Source organism: Lissotriton vulgaris, chromosome 7, assembly GCF_964263255.1.
Source record: "Lissotriton vulgaris chromosome 7, aLisVul1.2, whole genome shotgun sequence".
Taxonomy (NCBI): Eukaryota; Metazoa; Chordata; class Amphibia; order Caudata; family Salamandridae; genus Lissotriton; species Lissotriton vulgaris.
In genome coordinates this window covers 757,272,612-757,292,822 of record NC_141695.1, presented here as the reverse complement: position 1 = coordinate 757,292,822, position 20,211 = coordinate 757,272,612, and positions in this window count along the sequence as shown.

The window sequence follows — 20,211 nt, the reverse complement described above, 5'->3', positions numbered from 1 at the left end:
TGTGCACAGAGTTCTGGCTTCAAATGAAGTCCTCATTGGCAGGGAGGTGCTACTATCGAATCTGCATCACTGAGAGACCCTCTTTCACTGCATGGAGGCCTTCCCCCAATCTTGGCCACCAGACTCTGAGTAAGGACCCTCCAGCAGCGTAACTTTGTCAGGAGATGTGGCCTATTTTTTTTTTTTTAATCTGTAACCCCAAGAGATCGTGACCAATGTCTGTTTCCTCATCTTCCAAATCTGGGCCTGCTTAGAAATTGGCTGAGCAGCGATTTCTAAAGGCTAAATGTTCATGCAGAGTGGACCTTTTCAAGGATAACGCGCCTTCTCCTTCATTTAATCTCCTCTTCAGTAAAACTGGTGAAGATCATGCTGTCCAAACATCCAGGTCTTCCTTCAGCAGTTCTGGTTTAGAAAAAAGCACAAACATTTCACATTGCAAAAGGTCTGAGGCTTTTAAGTGTCAACATTGCAGCTAATTCCGTGTTGCTAATGTTAACTTTTAAGGATTCCTGATGTAAACCTGGGACTTGTTAGTACATACTCACCCAAAACCTACAACTCCTTAAAACTGTCACACACTGCCTGCACAGTGCCATAAGACCGAACAAGGCCCAGTCTGTGATGAAGACACTGGTCTTGCTCTGGACTGCCGAGAGGAGTGCAGTACCACGCCAACAGAAGACTGGGTGCCATAAATTGCTAAATACGAGTACCAACACATTTTTTTCCTTTTTTTTGATAGAGGGTTTGGTGTTTTATACTTCAGTTGGATTTCAGAGTGCTAAAGCCCATCCAACCTGAGATATATATATATATATATATTTTTTTTTTGCCGGTGTGTCTTTGGGGCAGTGGCTGTGTATTGGGTATCAGCATTCTGATCGCACTCAATCCTTGCGACTGTCTCGTCTTAACATTCTCGTTCTTTACCCTGTGGACGCTCGCATCCCTGTGAAACGAGAGTTGAGCAAAAGCTCTTAAAGGGCATTTTCACCTGAAAGTGAATTCTTCACTTCTTAAGGTGGGAAATGTCTGAAAACTTCAACTTGACGTACATTAGCGAGTTCCTGAACAGTCTTTTGCCCATGAAAGAATACCAGAAGCTTGCTTAGTGAGCTCCCCGCACAGTTTTTTATGTCTCTTTGCAGCTTGACTCTCTTCTGGGTATCCCTTGTTACAGCATCTTTGGGAAAAGCCCTGTCGGGGTGATGCAGCGGTTTGTACTGTACCATTCTATAATAAAACACATTTTGGGAGACAATCCAATTGCGTCTTGTTCAAACGAGCAAGAGAATCCCTTATGGACATGGACGCCAGAAAATGAGCGAATCTGCCTATGTCGGAGCTGAAATTGTGGCAAGTTGGCATTGCTCATGAGTTATCAGAGATTCTAAAGGGCTGGTACATATAATGGCGAGCTTGTCGGTCTAAGCGTGCACATTATGCACTCTTGGCCCAGTTCTACTGACCTCTCAGTGGCGCCAGACTTATGGAAAAAAACTTTTGTCCAAACCAGTCTTTCTGCAAAGACTGCCTCTCCTGAAGCACATCCTTATGACTCAACCATAATATTTACACACACTATGAACCACTGGCCTCAACAGCTATGTTTATACTGCGATTACTAATTAACTGAGGTATTCTTGGTGGTAGCCTTGCTTACGTCAGTGCTCACAATGAGCAAGGATAATAAAACAGTTTTATAACTACTACATATAGATCATCGTCTCTATGATGAAACCGATGACCAACGACAGTGGGTTCTCGACTGGTGCTGATTGCTTTAAATCCCCTTACTGGCTCACTTCCCCACTCTGTGAGTGTGAGCATGCACACAACGGCTGCCTGCTGCAAAGGTGATTGACACTCAGCAGTGTGGTGGCCTTTTATCTGATGTCCATCATGCTAGTACCATGTTGGTACGTAGCATGTCCATAACCTTTTAACTGTGTTGCCACCTCCAAAATTCACCTAAATGTGATAAATGCCACTGAAGACCGCGATCTAATGCAAAATCGGAGACAATGCAGCGTATGGTAATTTTGTAAAATTAGTTACCTTAAAAAGTATTCTAAATGCCTTCATAATTTTTTGAGCAGTTTACTCGAAGGTTAAATCAGTAGAGCTAAACGTTACAGTTGCTACTAAGAAGTAATGTATAGTGCCTTATGCACAAGAGGTTTTTTTTAGAAAAAATAATTCTAACCACATTCCCTCTCGTTCGTTGCCCTTTCCTTGAAGTTTGGGCCTTGAAATTCATTTTAACAAAAGATGTATCGCTCACGGCTATAAGACTGAGGCTGTGCATTGGACTTACTCATCATTATGAGGCACATCCCCCCCCAAATTTTCTCCCAGCATAGGGTGGCACGGGTTTCAAAATTTCTGGTAAGAAAAAAAATATATTATTGCATGGGATAGTAGTTTTAGCGGCAGCAAAGTGTAATTAAATACGCAAACACAATTTTTCTAAAAGTACCTTACTGCGGTGGCACCCTCATTTTGCCCATTCGTTGAAGACCAGTTTGATTAAAGTGTTACTACAGCAGACATACAATAAGGTAACTCTTCCCCCCCCCCCCCCCCCTGGTGCTCCAAACCAATCAATTAATTCTTCTGATCGGTTGAAAGTACGGTGCAGCTTGGAGATGTATAGAATGCACCTTTTCAGTGTTATTTCTCAAATGGTGTAGAATGTTTGAGAGCGTTCCATTTTAGTTTTGATCTGAACTCTTCAAATAGTGGATGACTGGCAAAGAAGCAGAAGTCTGGGACAAGTGACTCTCACGTGGATTGGAGGCCTGAGAACTGTAAAACCTCAAACCTCTACAACGGCCAATACCTCCTTGTTGGTCTTATTGTCCCATACCTTGCATGAGTGGGAAAGGAGCCCTCCCCTGAGACAGGTAACCCTCTATTCAATAGGTCTGAACATTACTAATTTCGGATCACCTCCTTCAAGTAAGCCTTTCTTCTCTTTCTACAACTGACCCATTCACCAATGTTCATCGCTCTCTCTCCTTCCAAGTGCAACTTTAGTCTCCCTCCTTGTGGAGCCGCCTGAACTTTTCTTCCATACTTTTCTACTAGAACCATTTTTATTTTTATGTGTTTTAAATGCTCTGGTTACCTATAGTCCGGCTTAGCTGCACATGGGTTTCAGAACTCGCCAGTCCCCACCATTCTGTTGGGACCCGGTGTTTAATACGGTTGAGTTACACATCTAGTTCCTGGTCTTAATGGGTTCTTGTGAATTTCATGCTTCTGGGGGCAGGGCTGTACCACTAATGTGCTGTTGCCGAAGCAAGGGGGGGATGTTTCAACTCTACCCTCGGGACCCAGCTTCGGCGAGTTCTGTTCCTCCTCAGGAGGTGGCTGGCTTTTCCCACTCTAATTCTATAGCCGGGGTGGAAGAAGGGCGGCGTGCATTTATGTCAGCGGTCCACCGAGAAGCACCCAGACCGAGTTGCTCATGGAAAGTTGAGGTGCTCTCCCTCTCTTGGTCTCAATTTTTGGACAAGATGGCTCTCATTGAGGCTGAAACTCTAAGTCTGATATTTTTCCTAATATGATGGCGCTTGATGCACACTAGGGTGAGGGTAATTGTGCAAGGGGTGCAGCCTCATGAGGTGGTTCCCATAGTCATGACATGCTAGAATTCTAAAAACATAAACATTAGGTCATACAAGATTTCTACACATATTATGAAATATCTGCTGCATACACTTGTCGACTTTCCACATAATTCTTAGAGGTGTTCATTTTAGGGACTGGAAGGACACAAATTAAAACTGAATATTTTGCTTTTTGAATAGACGGTATAATAGACATTGAAGAGAACTTTACTCGGGTCCCTAAAGTTAATTGCAGCCATGCCTCATCCTCGGGTTTCTGAGGACACTGTCCTACCAGATTCCAAAGAGAATTTAAAAGGGGTGCTCAAGCATTTCATTGTGGCTTACAATTGTGCAATCCTCACAAAGAAATATGTGACCTATCCACATGCCCACTGGATTTGTGCAGCAAGGGAGGCCAAACTAATGCAGCATGCTTGGCTAAATTATGCTGTAAGAAAAGGCAAATCACGCATCGTAACGTGGCACATTTTGTGATGGTATTGCTTCACTATTTTTAAACATGTTTACACTGTCAGGACAAATATTTCACCACAGAAGTGCAAGTTTAAGAACCAAATACAGCAATACACTGAAAGATGACCAGTCAACCTTTGCATAGGAACACGTTTTACCATATGTTTCGTAACGTTTGATGCATTTGAGCTACACACATTTTGTTAAAATCTGCAGATTATGCGGGAGGTGAATGATCAAGTGGAAAATTCATAATCAAGCTGAAAACGCAGCAGCTGCAGAATCACATTATTCCAGCGGGCCCTGCCTTTACCAATCAAACTGTTGACTGAATCCAGGCTCTTCAATTGCATCCAGAAGTGTGAGGATGATCATACCCGCTTGGGCACTATAGCACTCATAGGTCACTCTTTTCAACCATCACTTTTGATCTTCTTTGGTCCTCCTCCATGGCTCCTGGGACAACTCTGGCATCCGAGCAGCACCTTTTGAATAATCTGCGGAAGGTAGTCGGCAGGCTTTGGGGTATCGTCTGCCTTTTCTTGTCCTCAAGCTGTTTCAGCCTGAACTCCATGATATTGTCCAGCAGTTTGCCCAGGAGCCCTCAATTTGTAGCCTTACGATGGGGTTCCAAAAGGTTGGTGTCCCCTTTAGTGTCGGAGATTGCGGCCAGAGGGCTGTTCTGTCTGATAAGTCCCAGTTCCAGTTGCACCAGCAGCCTCGGAAGGCATAACTATGCCGGTTCAGTGTTGGTCGCCTTCAGTTTTACTTCTGTGCATGGCTGTTCCTGGTTCAACATGCTTGGATTCTGAACACTGCCCGAGTAGTTTATTCTTTTGATTTGTGGCTCCATCGATTGAGGATCACTCATCTATCTTGTCTGCTAATCCATCACCAAGCATTGTTGAGGAGTCCTCTCTCCCCATTTCAGAAGGCCTCTCGCCTCCATTCCTCTTTCACAGAGGGGTTTCTGATTCTGTTACATCTTCTTTCATATTCCCAAGACCGATGGAGACTTCTGTCCAGTCTTGGACTTGCTGAGAATGTCGCTTTGAAAACAGCTTTACAGTTGAATCTTAAACAGATGGGTTACTTATGTCGTAGCCACTGTTTTTAATTCATGTAGGGCCTGATTCAGAGGTTCATCATGCTGATGTCATTACAAATATACAATGACCGTGACGTTAAAAATTTTGTAGACCCTCCAAGAAGAATGATCAGACATATTGGTTTACAGATGGCAGATCATATGCCAAATCAAAAGTGACTAGAAAGCCAAATGCATATACATAGTAATGCCTTTGGGACAAGAGGGATGAAAGTGGGTGGTAGTGGCAGCTTGTCTCTGCGTTTAACCGCAGGAAGAACTTCTGTAACCCTTGTTCCATTTTGTACTGTGCAATGCTGCTGATTGATACGTTGTTTTATTTTCTGCCAAGGTGCACCAGGCTAAAAGCAGAGACTGAAGGCCCTGAGCTTCTGACTCTCCGAATGAGGTTTGGTGCCATTAGCAATGACGTCCGATTTAGACCAGACTCTAGGCTTCATTTTTTTGTACAATGTTTCTGTAAAATTAATAATCATAAAATAGAGTAAAAAAACGAGAAAATGTGCCTATTTTGACTCATTTGTGGTTATTTAATGGCTCATGGTGATAATAGAAAGTCCTATCTGAAGTTCCTTCAAAGACAAGTTGATGTGGTCTACTGAGTAAGTTGAGTACTTTTGTTCTATAGGTCCAGGAGGTCTGGGTTCCAGTTCCAGCTTCCCCACTGACAAGATTATGTGATCTGAGGCAAATTACTTAATACGATGGTTTCTCTGGACCTGTAGCTTCTTCATTAGAAACACATGTAATGCTGGCAGAGAGCGCTATACTCCTTCACAATGGAAACCATGGCTTCATGAAAGACTTTCTCTGGTCAACCAAAGCCCAGACCTCAAGTCAACCATAAAGATCAATATATCAGACGATCGGAATCTGTGCAGAGGCTATCCGTGTTCAGGATCATGTTAAAATAGATCTCCTGTAGCTTATTGTAACATGGTTCCATCACTGAGGCCACTTCCTGGACTTCATAAAATAGGATTGTTAATTCCCTGATTCGCCCCTTAGTTTTGACAAACCTTTACTTGACCTTACAAGTAAGGAAGAGATCAAACCATCATTGGCAATGCCAAGAAGGTCGGGCTTTAAAGCAATGTTGTATAGTAATGTGAAGCATTGCAAGTAAGTAGCATGAATAGAAATGTATTTGTATGGAAGCAAAGAACCGTAGAATAATAGTGGTGTACGGACAAAGGTCAGGTGACAGTTGCATTTACCAGCCAGACCTAAAAATCCATGTTGGTTAATGGCTGCCTACCTCCGACATGTGTTGCTTCTGAAGACAAACAATCTGAATTATCCAGGGATCTAAGACACCTTAATAAAGCATTCCAGTGTCATCTATATGCCCCCTAAATTTCAAACGTAGGCAGCTGAATTAAGTAAAGGACCACGGTTGTGTGGATGTCCAGCACAGTTTTTGTGGGAGCACACCATTTCTGCCAATCAAAATATGTACTTCTAGCTCCCCAGCGCATCCAAAGCACCTCTTGAGGGATGCTCACAATATTTTTTTGGCGACAGCTACCCTGTCGAGCCAGGCCTTAAAATGAATCCACTTTCAGCATATTATTTGAGTCAAAGCTCCCCTGACTTCACATTCAATATCTTATTTCCCGAATCTTCCCTGTAACAATTGGTAATTATATATTGATAATGTTGATGCAGACTGTAAATTCCAGTCCAATATTGTGAAACTTACTATTCGTATTCTCCTCTGCAGCTCACTTTGTTACCAAAGCTTGAGAACACCACAACCTAATGGAGAGTACTGGAAGAAGTTACCAAAGAAAAGGAAACGAGAAGTCATCTTGTGCGCTCAAACATGCATATTCGTAAGGTGGCTCCAAGCACATTACCTAAAGGTTCATTTTTTTCCAGTCGAGCGTTCTGTGCTGGAACTGTATTGCATTAGTTTCCTCAAGAGCTTTTTTGTTATGTTTTAAAGATCATATGATATTTTTTTTATACACTTTGATGTTTTAGCACATTACTTATGCAGCTGTACATTTCCCCAGGGCCTCTTTTTGCGGTCGCGCTACAGACCTCTCCAGCTGTCTGTTGTGAGACCGTATTGTACACAATACTGCACAGTGCCAATGCTTGCTCAAGACTGGATGATTTCTTTGGCAATCTCATTTGCCTCTCTTTCTGTGTTTGACCTGCTCATAGGAGTTTTTTAGGTCGAGCCTGGCAGCGCATTGCTGCTCTTCGAGGCATGCTGTATTCGGTATATGGGCTATCGGGGACTTTGGCCACGCCCACCACTTTGGTTTATTAGATGGGCTGCTATTTCAAATTCCATTTCTCGTGTTGGTTGATGTTGTGCATCTGTCCCGCCTTTCGGTGCTTGGTTCCCTCCCAGCAGACATCACCAATTGATTTTTTTTGTTGTTGATTGGCCAGCTCTGGCATCTCTTGACACCTTGCTCGCACACCCTCTCCCATTACCATCATGCAAGTGCCGCGTCCATCGATGCCGTTATCTGGAGGGGGAACATTTAGGCTGTTTTCAACATGCCACGGGCCTGCTGAAGAACTAGTGGGTTCTCTGAGGTAATATCAAGATTAAGCAATACAATAGGTCTTGCATTACTGAAAGTTTGACCTATTGCATTGCAAATAAAATAGCTCAAACTTTCAGTAATGCAAGATCTATTGCAAATGCTTGTTTTGTTTCGCCATTTGTCCTGTAACAAACGCATCCGTTTTGTTGGCTGCAAATATGAAAATAGAGGCATGTTTAAACACCAGTTTGCTGCATTTGAGTGCCACTATGTGGTCTCTAGAAAAACTGTAGTGGAAGATAACATCAATCGGAAGAGACATTGGACTAATAAAAAATAAAAAAAAACATTAGCAACGCTAATTGGTCTCGCTTTTATGTAAAGATAGGAGGGATTATGGCATTGTGGGTGTTTATTTAAACTATTGTGGATGCTGTAGGAGTAAGTGATGGCTGTCCTGTGTTGTAGAGAAGCCGGTAAACCCGCCCCAGTCTAGCCACAGTATCACTGAAAAAGGAGTTCACTTCCCTGACAGGAATAGCAAGTTGATTGCAGCACCAAGAAGCAATGGGATGCTTCTAACTGATAATTTTGTCTCTGAGCATTTGATCAATGATGGACTTGACTTCTGAACGAAAAGCTAGAGGTACCGTCCTAAGATAGTGCTTAACAGGAAAGATATTCTCTTTCAAAACTATTTCGTGTTGATAGTCTTTGACTTCGCCGAAACGATCCTCAAATAATCTTTTGCATCCCTTCAGCAAATCTTCCAGCTTTTCTTCAGTGCCCAACACTTGTTCCTTGGCCCTAGGATTCACAATGATATGCAGGTCATACTGATGGGACCACCCCAATATAGGAGGTCCATCAGCCACTACATTTACTTCCCCCTTTGTCGCACGACCTTTAAACTGCATGCCAATGTCGGCTCCCTGATAGCCTTTCAATCAATCGGGGGTTTGTAAAGTGCACTACTCACACGTTAGGGTCTCAAGGTGCTTATGCAGCTCCATTGGGGTCATCTGAAAAGCCAGGTCTTTTCTGAACTGGAGCAGTGTAGGGCTTTGCCTTTCATGATAACAGCTGAAATGTTCAACTTTTCCTTTGGCCACAGGTCATCAAACATGTGCTTCAGAACATTGGTGTATAAGGAGCCTGAATCTACCATCAACACATTTTGTAAATCTTGAATTCCGCCTTGGGTCATATTATTCTTTTTCAATTTGGTACTCCTCGTCGTGCACCACCAACACCCTGTGCTCTGTCTCTCTGCCCACTTTTTCCAGAAGGGCAACTGTTTTGCTTGAGGCTTTGCAAACGTGAAAAATTAGCTTTTCTCCGACATTTACACCAGTCTCTACCAATAGAAAAACAGTTCTTGGAATTTGGTAAGTGCGAGAAACTGCTACACCTATGACAAGATCAGGTACCCTGACTTTTTTTGTGAGTTCAGATTGAGCCAAGATTTCTCTACGATACCTTTCCCTGCGGATTTGGTTGAACCTAAGTTTGTCAAATCGAGTGGTTTCCTTACAGTGTTAACCAGCTCGTCCTCATCTACTCTGGCTATGGCACCCTCAGACTTAACATCCGGCCTTTGCATTTCCTTCATGCACCTCTTTAACTCCTCCACTATTTTAGCTATTTTGATAGCATCCTTAAGAGTCGGATCAGATGTAGCCCACAACCTCGCCTGAATTTTCTTGCTGCTGCACTGAACACTTAGTTGGTCCCTAATAATTTCATCCATCTTGGGACCAAACGTTCCACTTAGCAGCAAGCTCACGCAACCGAGCTACAAACTCATCAATAGACTCACCAGATTGCTGCGGTTTCATATAAACGTGTGTTGTCTCATTACTGTATTCGCGGTTTTGACAATACAAATTTGTAACCTCAGTTTAGCTTCCTTAAACACATCTTCTATGACGACATCACCATTTTGTTCATTTTGCTCGGGTAAGTATTAAAAAATGTGCTGACCTTCAGTGCACAAACACCCCATCAAAATAGCCTTTTTCCACCCAGGTGAAACATTTTTGCCTCCCAATGCAAAAATCTAATTGTCAAACATTTCAGACCAATCCTCCCACTAAATGGGTGGTTCTTCCCGTTGCAACAAAACTGATGGTGGAACTGTGATTGACTGAATAATATTCATATTGCAGAAAACTCTCACCAAGGATATAAAAAATATCTAGTAGAGGGCGCTGTAACCAAATACGATGATAAAGAGAAGTCAAAAAACCAAAGGATATCATAGGAAGTCACTACAGCAAGTAGCACGGATGAAGCAGGGAGCTGAGCAGGTAAGTTATTTTCTTTCATTACTTTCTTTCCCTAAAGATCCCTTCTGAGTCAGTAGACTTAGGCACTGGCACAAGCAGACTCACAGCTGTCATTGGCAGCCACATATGAAATCATCCACCGTGTTATTGGAATGCACAGGACTGAACACAACAGGGAAGACCTGCAGAACACATCGCATTGGTGCAATACTCCACTGTCACAGTGAGCGTCACCCTCAAACGTGACCTAGTTACTCACATCCGCACTGATAACCGGAGCAAAGTCCCAATGCTTTCCTGTAAACTTTGAATCCTGACTGGCCTTTACTGAAATCACTACGCAGGCAATGACGATGGTTTCACGCACGGTGGCGGTCAGAAGCAGGATGCTCCGCTGGAAGCTGGAAGGAAACCGCTTCCACCAAGAAACGCTGCTGCAGAGGCAGAAATGTGGTGGTGGATGTGGTGGTGTTGTGGTGGATGTGGTGGTGGTGGATGTGGTGGTGGTGGATGTGGTGGTGGTGGTGGATGCAGTGGCGGTGGATGTGGTGGATGCGGTGGTGGTGGTGGATGCGGTGGTGGTGGTGGATGCGGTGGTGGTGGTGGATGCGGTGGTGGTGGTGGATGGGGTGGTGGTGGTGGATGCGGTGGTGGTGGATGTGGTGGTGGATGTGGCTGTGGATGTCATGGTGGATGTGGAGGTGGATGTGGTGGATGTGGTGTTGATGGTGGATGTGGTGGCGGTGGATGTGGTGATGGTGGTGGATGCGGTGGTGGTGGTGAATGCGGTGGTGGTGGTGGATGGGGTGGTGGATGCAGTGGCGGTGGATGCGGTGGTGGTGGTGGTGGTGGTGGATGCGGTGGTGGTGGATGCGGTGGTGGTGGATGCGGTGGTGGTGGTAGTGGTGGATGGGGTGGTGGTTGTAGTGGATGTGGTGGTGGGTGTGGCGGTGGTGGTGGATGCGGTGGTGGATGCGGTGGTGGTGGATGAGGTGGTGGATGTGGTGGTGGATGCGGTGGTGGTGGATGCGGTGGTGGTGGATGCGGTGGTGGTGGATGCGGTGGTGGTGGATGTGGTGGTGGTGGATGTGGTGGTGGTGGATGTGGTGGTGGTGGATGTGGTGGTGGTGGATGTGGTGGTGGTGGATGTGGTGGTGTTGGGGGATGTGGTGGTGGATGCGGTGGTGGATGTGGTGGTGGTGGATGCAGTGGTGGATGTGGTGGTGGATGCGGTGGATGTGGTGGTGTTGGGGGATGTGGTGGTGGATGCGGTGGTGGATGCGGTGGTGGATGTGGTGGTGGTGGTGGTGGATGTGGTGGTGGTGGATGTGGTGGTGGATGCGGTGGATGTGGTGGTGTTGGGGGATGTGGTGGTGGATGCGGTGGTGGATGTGGTGGTGGTGGATGTGGTGGTGGTGGATGCAGTGGTGGATGTGGTGGTGGTGGTGGTGGTGGATGTGGTGGTGGTGGAAGTGGTGGATGTGGTGGTGGATGCGGTGGATGTGGTGGTGTTGGGGGATGTGGTGGTGGATGCGGTGGTGAAGTGGTGGTGGATGCGGTGGTGAAGTGGTGGTGGATGTGGTGGATGTGGTGGTGGATGTGGCGGTGGATGTCATGGTGGATGTGATGGTGGATGTGGTGGTGGATGTGGTGGTGGATGCGGTGGATGTGGTGGTGGTGGATGCGGCGGTGGTGGTAGTGGTGGATGGGGTGGTGGTGGTGGATGCGGTGGTGGTGGTAGTGGTGGATGGGGTGGTTGTTGTAGTGGATGTGGTGGTGGTGGTGGGTGTGGTGGTGGTGGTGGATGCGGTGGTGGTGGTGGATGCGGTGGTGGATGCGGTGGTGGTGGATGTGGTGGTGGTGGATGTGGTGGTGGATGTCATGGTGGATGTGGAGGTGATGGTGGATGTGTTGGTGGATGTGGTGTTGATGGTGGATGTGGTGGTGGATGCGGTGGTGGTGGATGCGGTGGATGTGGTGATGGTGGATGTGGTGGATGTGGTGATGGTGGATGTGGTGGTGGATGCGGTGGTGGTGGTGGTGGATGCGGTGGTGGTGGATGCGGTGGTGGTGGTGGTGGTGGTGGTGGATGCGGTGGTGGTGGTGGTTGTGGTGGATGGGGTGGTGGTGGTGGTGGTGGATGCAGTGGTGGTGGATGTGGTAGTGGTGGATGGGGTGGTGGTTGTAGTGGATGCGGTGGTGGTGGATGCGGTGGTGGTGGATGCGGTGGTGGTGGATGCGGTGGTGGTGGATGCGGTGGTGGTGGATGCGGTGGTGGTGGATGCGGTGGTGGTGGATGCGGTAGTGGTGGATGTGGTGGTGGCTGTGGCGATGGATGTCATGGTGGATGTGGAGGTGATGGTGGATGTGTTGGTGGATGTGGTGGTGGTGGATGTGGTGGTGGTGGTGGATGTGGTGGTGGTGGTGGTGGTGGATGTGGATGTGGTGGTGGTGGATGTGGATGTGGTGGTGGATGTGGTGGTGGATGTGATGGTGGATGTGGTGTTGATGGTGGATGTGATGGTGGATGTGGTGTTGATGGTGGATGTGGTGGTGGATGCGGTTGTGAGAAGTTGGCCCGATATGCAGCGTTCGCTATTCTAGCGACCACTATGTATCGTTCCAGACGACCCTTATGGTGATTGGTTGCAAGTCAACCTTAGACCAGCTATCCTAGTAGCGTGGATACGAGCAGTCTTCGGGCTAAACTCTAGAGGGCGTGTTAAGCCAGCTGTAATACCATCACATACCCCTTGAACACCAAGTGAAAGGACACCACACAAGTGTTATGAAAATAAACAGTATATTTATTAGAATCACAACAGCCCTGTACTCTTTATGAGGACAGGGTACTAAGCACAGAACCAAAGCTCTTAGAAAATACTTCAAGTGCACAATTTAAAACAAGTGCCCGAGGGCACGGAAAGTTTAGTGGTCTCGGGCGGACCCGATAAGGCAAGTCGGAAGCGAGGGACTCGGGACCCTAGAGTAAGGAGGCTATGCAGGCACCGAAATGCCGAAGTTACCTAGCCACGGGGACTGCGGCTGCACAAGTCTTACAGGCGTCGGGGGTCTTCGCTGACGAGCCAGGAGCCGGAAGAAAAGGAGTTGCTGGCCGGCGACCAGTGATGAATAGTTCGTGGAGATCCAAGCCTGGATCAGTGATCGTTGATACCTGAAAGCAAAGGGGACCAAGTTCGCACTACTAGCCAGTAGTCAGAGGGTACCAGGAAGGCACCGGATGGCCGTCACCTCGACTAGGTGAGTGGGCGACGTTAGGCTGTGCAGTCTCACGGACCAGGAGGCGTTGTCGGCGACCAGGATGGAGGTGCGAGCTGTCCCACGAAGGTTGATGCTGTCGGCGTCGCTGGGCCCAGGATTGGGGCAACAATCCTTGGCAGATCTCAGGGCCACGTGGTGGGCCTAAGATGGCGTCCTGAGTGGACCAGGAGGGTCCGGGGTGCTCCTCTCGAAAAAGGGAGCAAGGGCCGATCTGGAGCAACCAGACCAGCAGCGTTGGTTGTCGGATGTCGTCAAAGAAGGGCACAAGCCAGCGGCTAGTGACCAGACAACGTGCTGAGCAGCGAGCAGAAGGGCCCCACGCAGATCGTGGAGATGCTGGGAGACTGCACTTCGGTGCTGGAGCTACTCAGGGTCGGGGCTTCTCGGACCCCAGAGCACTCACCAGAGAATTGCTTCGATGGTCGTGCTGGTTAAGAAAGCGTGCAGGTTTTGATGATGGCCGGTCCCTCGAGGTCTCGTCGCACCCACAGATCTCAGCTGAGCTGACGACGTGGGTAGAGGTCAGAGGTGCCAGGGAAGCCGGTTCTCGTCGAGCTGGGCCGTCGGATCCTTGAGGAAGGACTTGCAGCAAACCGCAGAGTTCTTAGATGGTGCCTGCGGATGCAGGGTGACTACTCCTTAGCCACAAGGGAGAAATCTTGAGAAGAGTCTTGAAGTCCTTTCGTAGAAAGTATTCTTGATTCAAAGATGATCTGATTTGGAAGGGTCCCCGCTCCGGCCTTTATCCTAAAGAAAGGGGTGGGTACATGACTAGGTCCTGCCCTAAGGGTGGGACCAGGAAGGGGGGTAGTTACACCCCTCTCCCCCTGCTGGGCTTTCCCCAGGTCAGGGGCTGCGCGCCCCTGGAACTGGTTCTAGCCGGCAGATGCGTAGTGAGCACCGGGGTGCCACTCCGCAGTCACCTTCTCGCAAAGCCCTACCTACCCAGAATACACAAACCCTGTCTGGGACGGTGCGAACACCGCCCTTGACAGGAAACCCTTTGTCCAAGCTCTCCCCCCTGGAAGGACTCCCAGCAGCAGGAGGTCAGATTCGTGTCTGTGGTGGCAGCGTCCATTTTGTGGAGCTGAGGCTTCAGTTAACTTTAACCGGGGTTCACAGTTACGTACATGTCGTGTCCCTCTAGAAGGGCGGAATGCTAACCTCGTCGCCAGAATTGGTGAGGGGGCAGCATCCCGATTCGTATGACACCTTACTCGACATGTCTTGATAACGCGATACCGAAGTTACCGATATGATACGCGTTATCATGGAACAGCCATTGGGTCTTGGTTCCGCAAGCTGCAACCGGGCTCGGCTCGTGCCAGAGCCCAATTCACACGGTTCCATGCACTCTGCCTTCAGGATTGTCAAGGCCTGCCATAGGAGTGACTGAGAGGAACTCGGGTGTCCATTTTAAGGTTAGGTATAGGGATACTACACCTATAGCAACGGGCGAGTACGCCACGCGGCCCCAGCTGTCGTGCAGCCAGTTGTGTCAGATTTAGATGGCCGTCCAGGGGTGGCATAATACATGCTTCAGCCCCTGGTAGGCCCTGGGTACACCGATGCCCTGAGTTACAGGGTCTGACAGGGTGGCCCAGTTCCAATTGGGTAATGCACCTAAGGTACACATCAATTTAGCGAGAGAACAGCTAGGCTGTGGGTCTGATTGGCAGGCCCACAGCCCGAGAAAGTCGTAAACCAGTGAAACAAAAGCAAAAAGTCCGGGTGATCATAGGATTGCAGACCCTACTCTCCTACAGCGGTGGTGGTGGATGGGGTGGTGGTTGTAGTGGATGTGGTGGTGGATGTAGTGGTGGTGGTGGTGGTGGATGCGGTGGTGGATGCGGTGGTGGATGAGGTGGTGGATGAGGTGGTGGATGTGGTGGTGGATGTGGTGGTGGTGGTGGATGCAGTGGTGGATGTGGTGGTGGTGGTGGTGGTGGATGTGGTGGTGGTGGTGGTGGTGGATGTGGTGGTGGATGTGGTGGTGGTGGTGGATGTGGTGGTGGATGTGGTGGTGGATGTGATGGTGAATGTGGTGGTGGATGTGGTGGTGGATGTGGTGGTGGATGTGGTGGTGGATGTGGTGGTGGATGTGGTGGTGGTGGATGCGGCGGTGGTGGATGCGGCGGTGGTGGTGGATGCGGTGGTGGTGGTGGATGGGGTGGTGGTTGTAGTGGATGTGGTGGTGGGTGTGGTGGTGGTGGGTGTGGTGGTGGTGGGGGTGGTGGTGGTGGATGCGGCGGTGGTGGATGCGGCGGTGGTGGTGGATGCGGTGGTGGTGGTGGATGGGGTGGTGGTTGTAGTGGATGTGGTGGTGGGTGTGGTGGTGGTGGGTGTGGTGGGGGTGGTGGTGGGGGTGGTGGTGGTGGTGGATGTGGTGGTGGATGTCATGGTGGATGTAGAGGTGATGGTGGTGGTGGATGTGGTGTTGATGGTGGATGTGGTGGTGGATGTGGTGTTGATGGTGGATGTGGTGGTGGTGGATGCAGTGGATGTGGTGATGGTGGATGTGGTGGTGGTGAATGCGGTGGTGGTGGTGGATGGGGTGGTGGTGGTGGATGGGGTGGTGGTGGTGGATGCGGTGGTGGTGGATGTGGTGGTGGTGGATGTGGCGGTGGATGTGGATGTCATGGTGGATGTGGATGTGATGGTGGATGTGGTGGTGGATGTGGTGGTGATGGTGCATGTGGTGGTGGATGTGGTGGATGTGGTGGTGGATGCGGCGGTGGTGGTGGATGCGGTGGTGGTGGTAGTGGTGGATGGGGTGGTGGTTGTAGTGGATGTGGTGGTGGATGCGGTGGTGGTGGATGCGGTGGTGGTGGATGTGGTGGTGGTGGATGTGGTGGTGGATGTCATGGTGGATGTAGAGGTGATGGTGGATGTGGTGTTGATGGTGGATGTGGTGTTGATGGTGGATGTGGTGGTGGTGGTGGATGTGGTGGTGGTGGATGTGGTGTTGATGGTGGATGTGGTGGTGGTGGATGTGGTGGTGGTGAATGCGGTGGTGGTGAATGCGGTGGTGGTGGTGAATGCGGTGGTGGTGGTGGATGCAGTGGCGGTGGATGTGGTGGTGGATGCGGTGGTGGTGGTGGATGGGGTGGTGGTGGTGGATGGGGTGGTGGTGGTGGATGGGGTGGTGGTGGTGGATGCGGTGGTGGTGGATGTGGTGGTGGTGGATGTGGTGGTGGATGTGGCTGTGGATGTCATGGATGTGATGGTGGATGTGATGGTGGATGAGGTGGTGGATGTGGTGGTGGATGTGGTGGTGGTGGTGGATGCAGTGGTGGATGTGGTGGTGGTGGATGTGGTGGTGGTGGATGTGGTGGTGGATGCGGTGGATGTGGTGGTGTTGGGGGTGGTGGTGGATGTGGCGGTGGATGTGGCGGTGGATGTGGTGGTGGATGTGGTGGTGGATGTGGTGGTGGATGTGGTGGTGGATTTGATGGTGGATGGGATGGTGGATGTGGTGGTGATGGTGGTGGATGTGGTGGTGGATGCGGCGGTGGTGGATGTGGTGGATGCGGCGGTGGTGGATGCGGTGGTGGTGGTAGTGGTGGATGGGGTGGTGGTTGTAGTGGATGTAGTGGTGGATGTAGTGGTGGTGGTGGGTGTGGTGGTGGTGGATGCGGTGGTGGTGGTGGATGCGGTGGTGGTGATGGTGGATGCGGTGGTGGTGGTGGATGCGGTGGTGGTGGATGTGGTGGTGGATGTGGTGGTGGTGGTGGATGTGGTGGTGGATGTCATGGTGGATGTGGAGGTGATGGTGGATGTGTTGGTGGATGTGGTGTTGATGGTGGAGGTGGTGGATGCGGTGGTGGTGGTGGATGCGGTGATGGTGGATGTGGTGGTGGATGCGGTGGTGGTGGTGGTGGTGGTGGATGCCGAAGTGGTGGATGTGGTAGTGGTGGATGGGGTGGTGGTTGTAGTGGATGTGGTGGTGGATGCGGTGGTGGTGGTGGATGCGGTGGTGGTGGATGCGGTGGTGGTGGCTGTGGCGGTGGATGTGGCGGTGGATGTGTTGGTGGATGTGTTGGTGGAGGTGGTGGTGGTGGTGGATGTGGTGGTGGATGTGATGGTGGATGTGGTGTTGGTGGTGGATGCGGTGGTGGTGGATGCGGTGGTGGTGGTAGTGGTGGATGGGGTGGTGGTTGTAGTGGATGTGGTGGTGGGTGTGGTGGTGGTGGGTGTGGTGGTGGTGGTGGATGCGGTGGTGGATGCGGTGGTGGTGGTGGTGGATGCGGTGGTGGTGGATGCGGTGGTGGTGGATGCGGTGGTGGTGGATGCGGTGGTGGTGGTGGATGCGGTGGTGGATGCGGTGGTGGATGTGGTGGTGGATGTGGTGGTGGATGATGCAGTGGTGGTGGTGGATGTGGTGGTGGTGGATGTGGTGGTGGTGGATGTGGTGGTGGTGGATGTGGTGGTGGATGCGGTGGATGTGGTGGTGTTGGGGGTGGTGGTGGATGTGGCGGTGGATGTGGTGGTGGATGTGGTGGTGGATGTGGTGGTGGATGTGGTGGTGGATGTGGTGGTGGATGTGGTGGTGGATTTGATGGTGGATGGGATGGTGGATGTGGTGGTGATGGTGGTGGATGTGGTGGTGGATGCGGCGGTGGTGGATGTGGTGGATGCGGCGGTGGTGGATGCGGTGGTGGTGGTGGTAGTGGTGGATGGGGTGATGGTTGTAGTGGATGTAGTGGTGGATGTAGTGGTGGTGGTGGGTGTGGTGGTGGTGGATGCGGTGGTGGTGGTGGTGATGGTGGATGCGGTGGTGGTGGTGGATGCGGTGGTGGTGGATGTGGTGGTGGTGGTGGATGTGGTGGTGGTGGTGGTGGTGGATGTGGTGGATGTGGTGGTGGATGTGGTGGTGGATGTCATGGTGGATGTGGAGGTGATGGTGGATGTGTTGGTGGATGTGGTGTTGATGGTGGAGGTGGTGGATGCGGTGGTGGTGGTGGATGCGGTGATGGTGGATGTGGTGGTGGATGCGGTGGTGGTGGTGGTGGATGCCGAAGTGGTGGATGTGGTAGTGGTGGATGGGGTGGTGGTTGTGGTGGATGTGGTGGTGGTGGTGGATGTGGTGGTGGTGGTGGATGCGGTGGTGGTGGATGCGGTGGTGGTGGCTGTGGCAGTGGATGTGGCGGTGGATGTGTTGGTGGATGTGTTGGTGGAGGTGGTGGTGGTGGTGGATGTGGTGGTGGATGTGATGGTGGATGTGGTGTTGGTGGTGGATGCGGTGGTGGTGGATGCGGTGGTGGTGGTAGTGGTGGATGGGGTGGTGGTTGTAGTGGATGTGGTGGTGGGTGTGGTGGTGGTGGGTGTGGTGGTGGTGGTGGATGCGGTGGTGGATGCGGTGGTGGTGGTGGTGGTGGATGCGGTGGTGGTGGATGCGGTGGTGGTGGATGCGGTGGTGGTGGATGCGGTGGTGGTGGATGCGGTGGTGGTGGATGCGGTGGTGGTGGATGCGGTGGTGGTGGATGCGGTGGTGCTGGATGCGGTGGTGCTGGATGAGGTGGTGCTGGATGAGGTGGTGGTGGATGTGGTGGTGGATGATGCAGTGGTGGTGGTGGATGCAGTGGTGGTGGTGGATGCAGTGGTGGATGTGGTGGTGGTGGTGGATGCGGTGGTGGTGGTGGTGGTGGATGCGGTGGTGGTGGATGTGGTGGATGCGGTGGTGGTGGATGCGGTGGTGGTGGATGCGGTGGTGGTGGATGAGGTGGTGGTGGATGAGGTGGTGGATGTGGTGGTGGTGGTGGATGTGGTGGAGGATGTCATGGTGGATGTGGAGGTGATGGTGGATGTGTTGGTGGATGTGGTGTTGATGGTGGAGGGTGGTGGATGCGGTGGTGGTGGTGGATGCGGTGATGGTGGATGTGGTGGTGGATGCGGTGGTGGTGGTGGATGCCGAAGTGGTGGATGTGGTAGTGGTGGATGGGGTGGTGGTTGTAGTGGATGTGGTGGTGGATGTGGTGGTGGTGGTGGTGGATGCGGTGGTGGTGGATGCGGTGGTGGTGGCTGTGGCGGTGGATGTGGCGGTGGATGTGTTGGTGGATGTGGTGGTGGAGGTGGTGGATGTGGTGGTGGATGTGATGGTGGATGTGGTGGTGTTGGTGGTGGATGCGGTGGTGGTGGATGCGGTGGTGGTGGTAGTGGTGGATGGGGTGGTGGTTGTAGTGGATGTGGTGGTGGGTGTGGTGGTGGTGGGTGTGGTGGTGGTGGTGGATGCGGTGGTGGATGCGGTGGTGGTGGTGGTGGATGCGGTGGTGGTGGTGGTGGATGCGGTGGTGGTGGATGCGGTGGTGGTGGATGCGGTGGTGGTGGATGCGGTGGTGGTGGATGCGGTGGTGGTGGATGCGGTGGTGGTGGATGCGGTGGTGGTGGATGAGGTGGTGGTGGATGTGGTGGTGGTGGATGAGGTGGTGGTGGTGGATGAGGTGGTGGTGGATGTGGTGGTGGTGGATGTGGTGGTGGTGGATGTGGTGGTGGTGGATGTGGTGGTGGTGGATGTGGTGGTGGTGGATGATGTGGTGGTGGTGGATGCAGTGGTGGTGGTGGATGCAGTGGTGGTGGTGGATGCAGTGGTGGATGCAGTGGTGGTGGTGGATGCAGTGGTGGATGTGGTGGTGGTGGATGTGGTGGTGGTGGATGTGGTGGTGGTGGATGCGGTGGTGGTGGATGAGGTGGTGGATGAGGTGGTGGATGAGGTGGTGGATGAGGTGGTGGATGTGGTGGTGGATGTGGTGGTGGATGTGGTGGTGGATGTGGTGGTGGATGTGGTGGTGGATGTGGTGGTGGATGTGGTGGTGGTGGATGCAGTGGTGGTGGTGGATGCAGTGGTGGTGGTGGATGCAGTGGTGGATGTGGTGGTGGTGGATGTGGTGGTGGTGGATGTCATGGTGGATGTGGTGGTGGATGTGGTGGTGGAT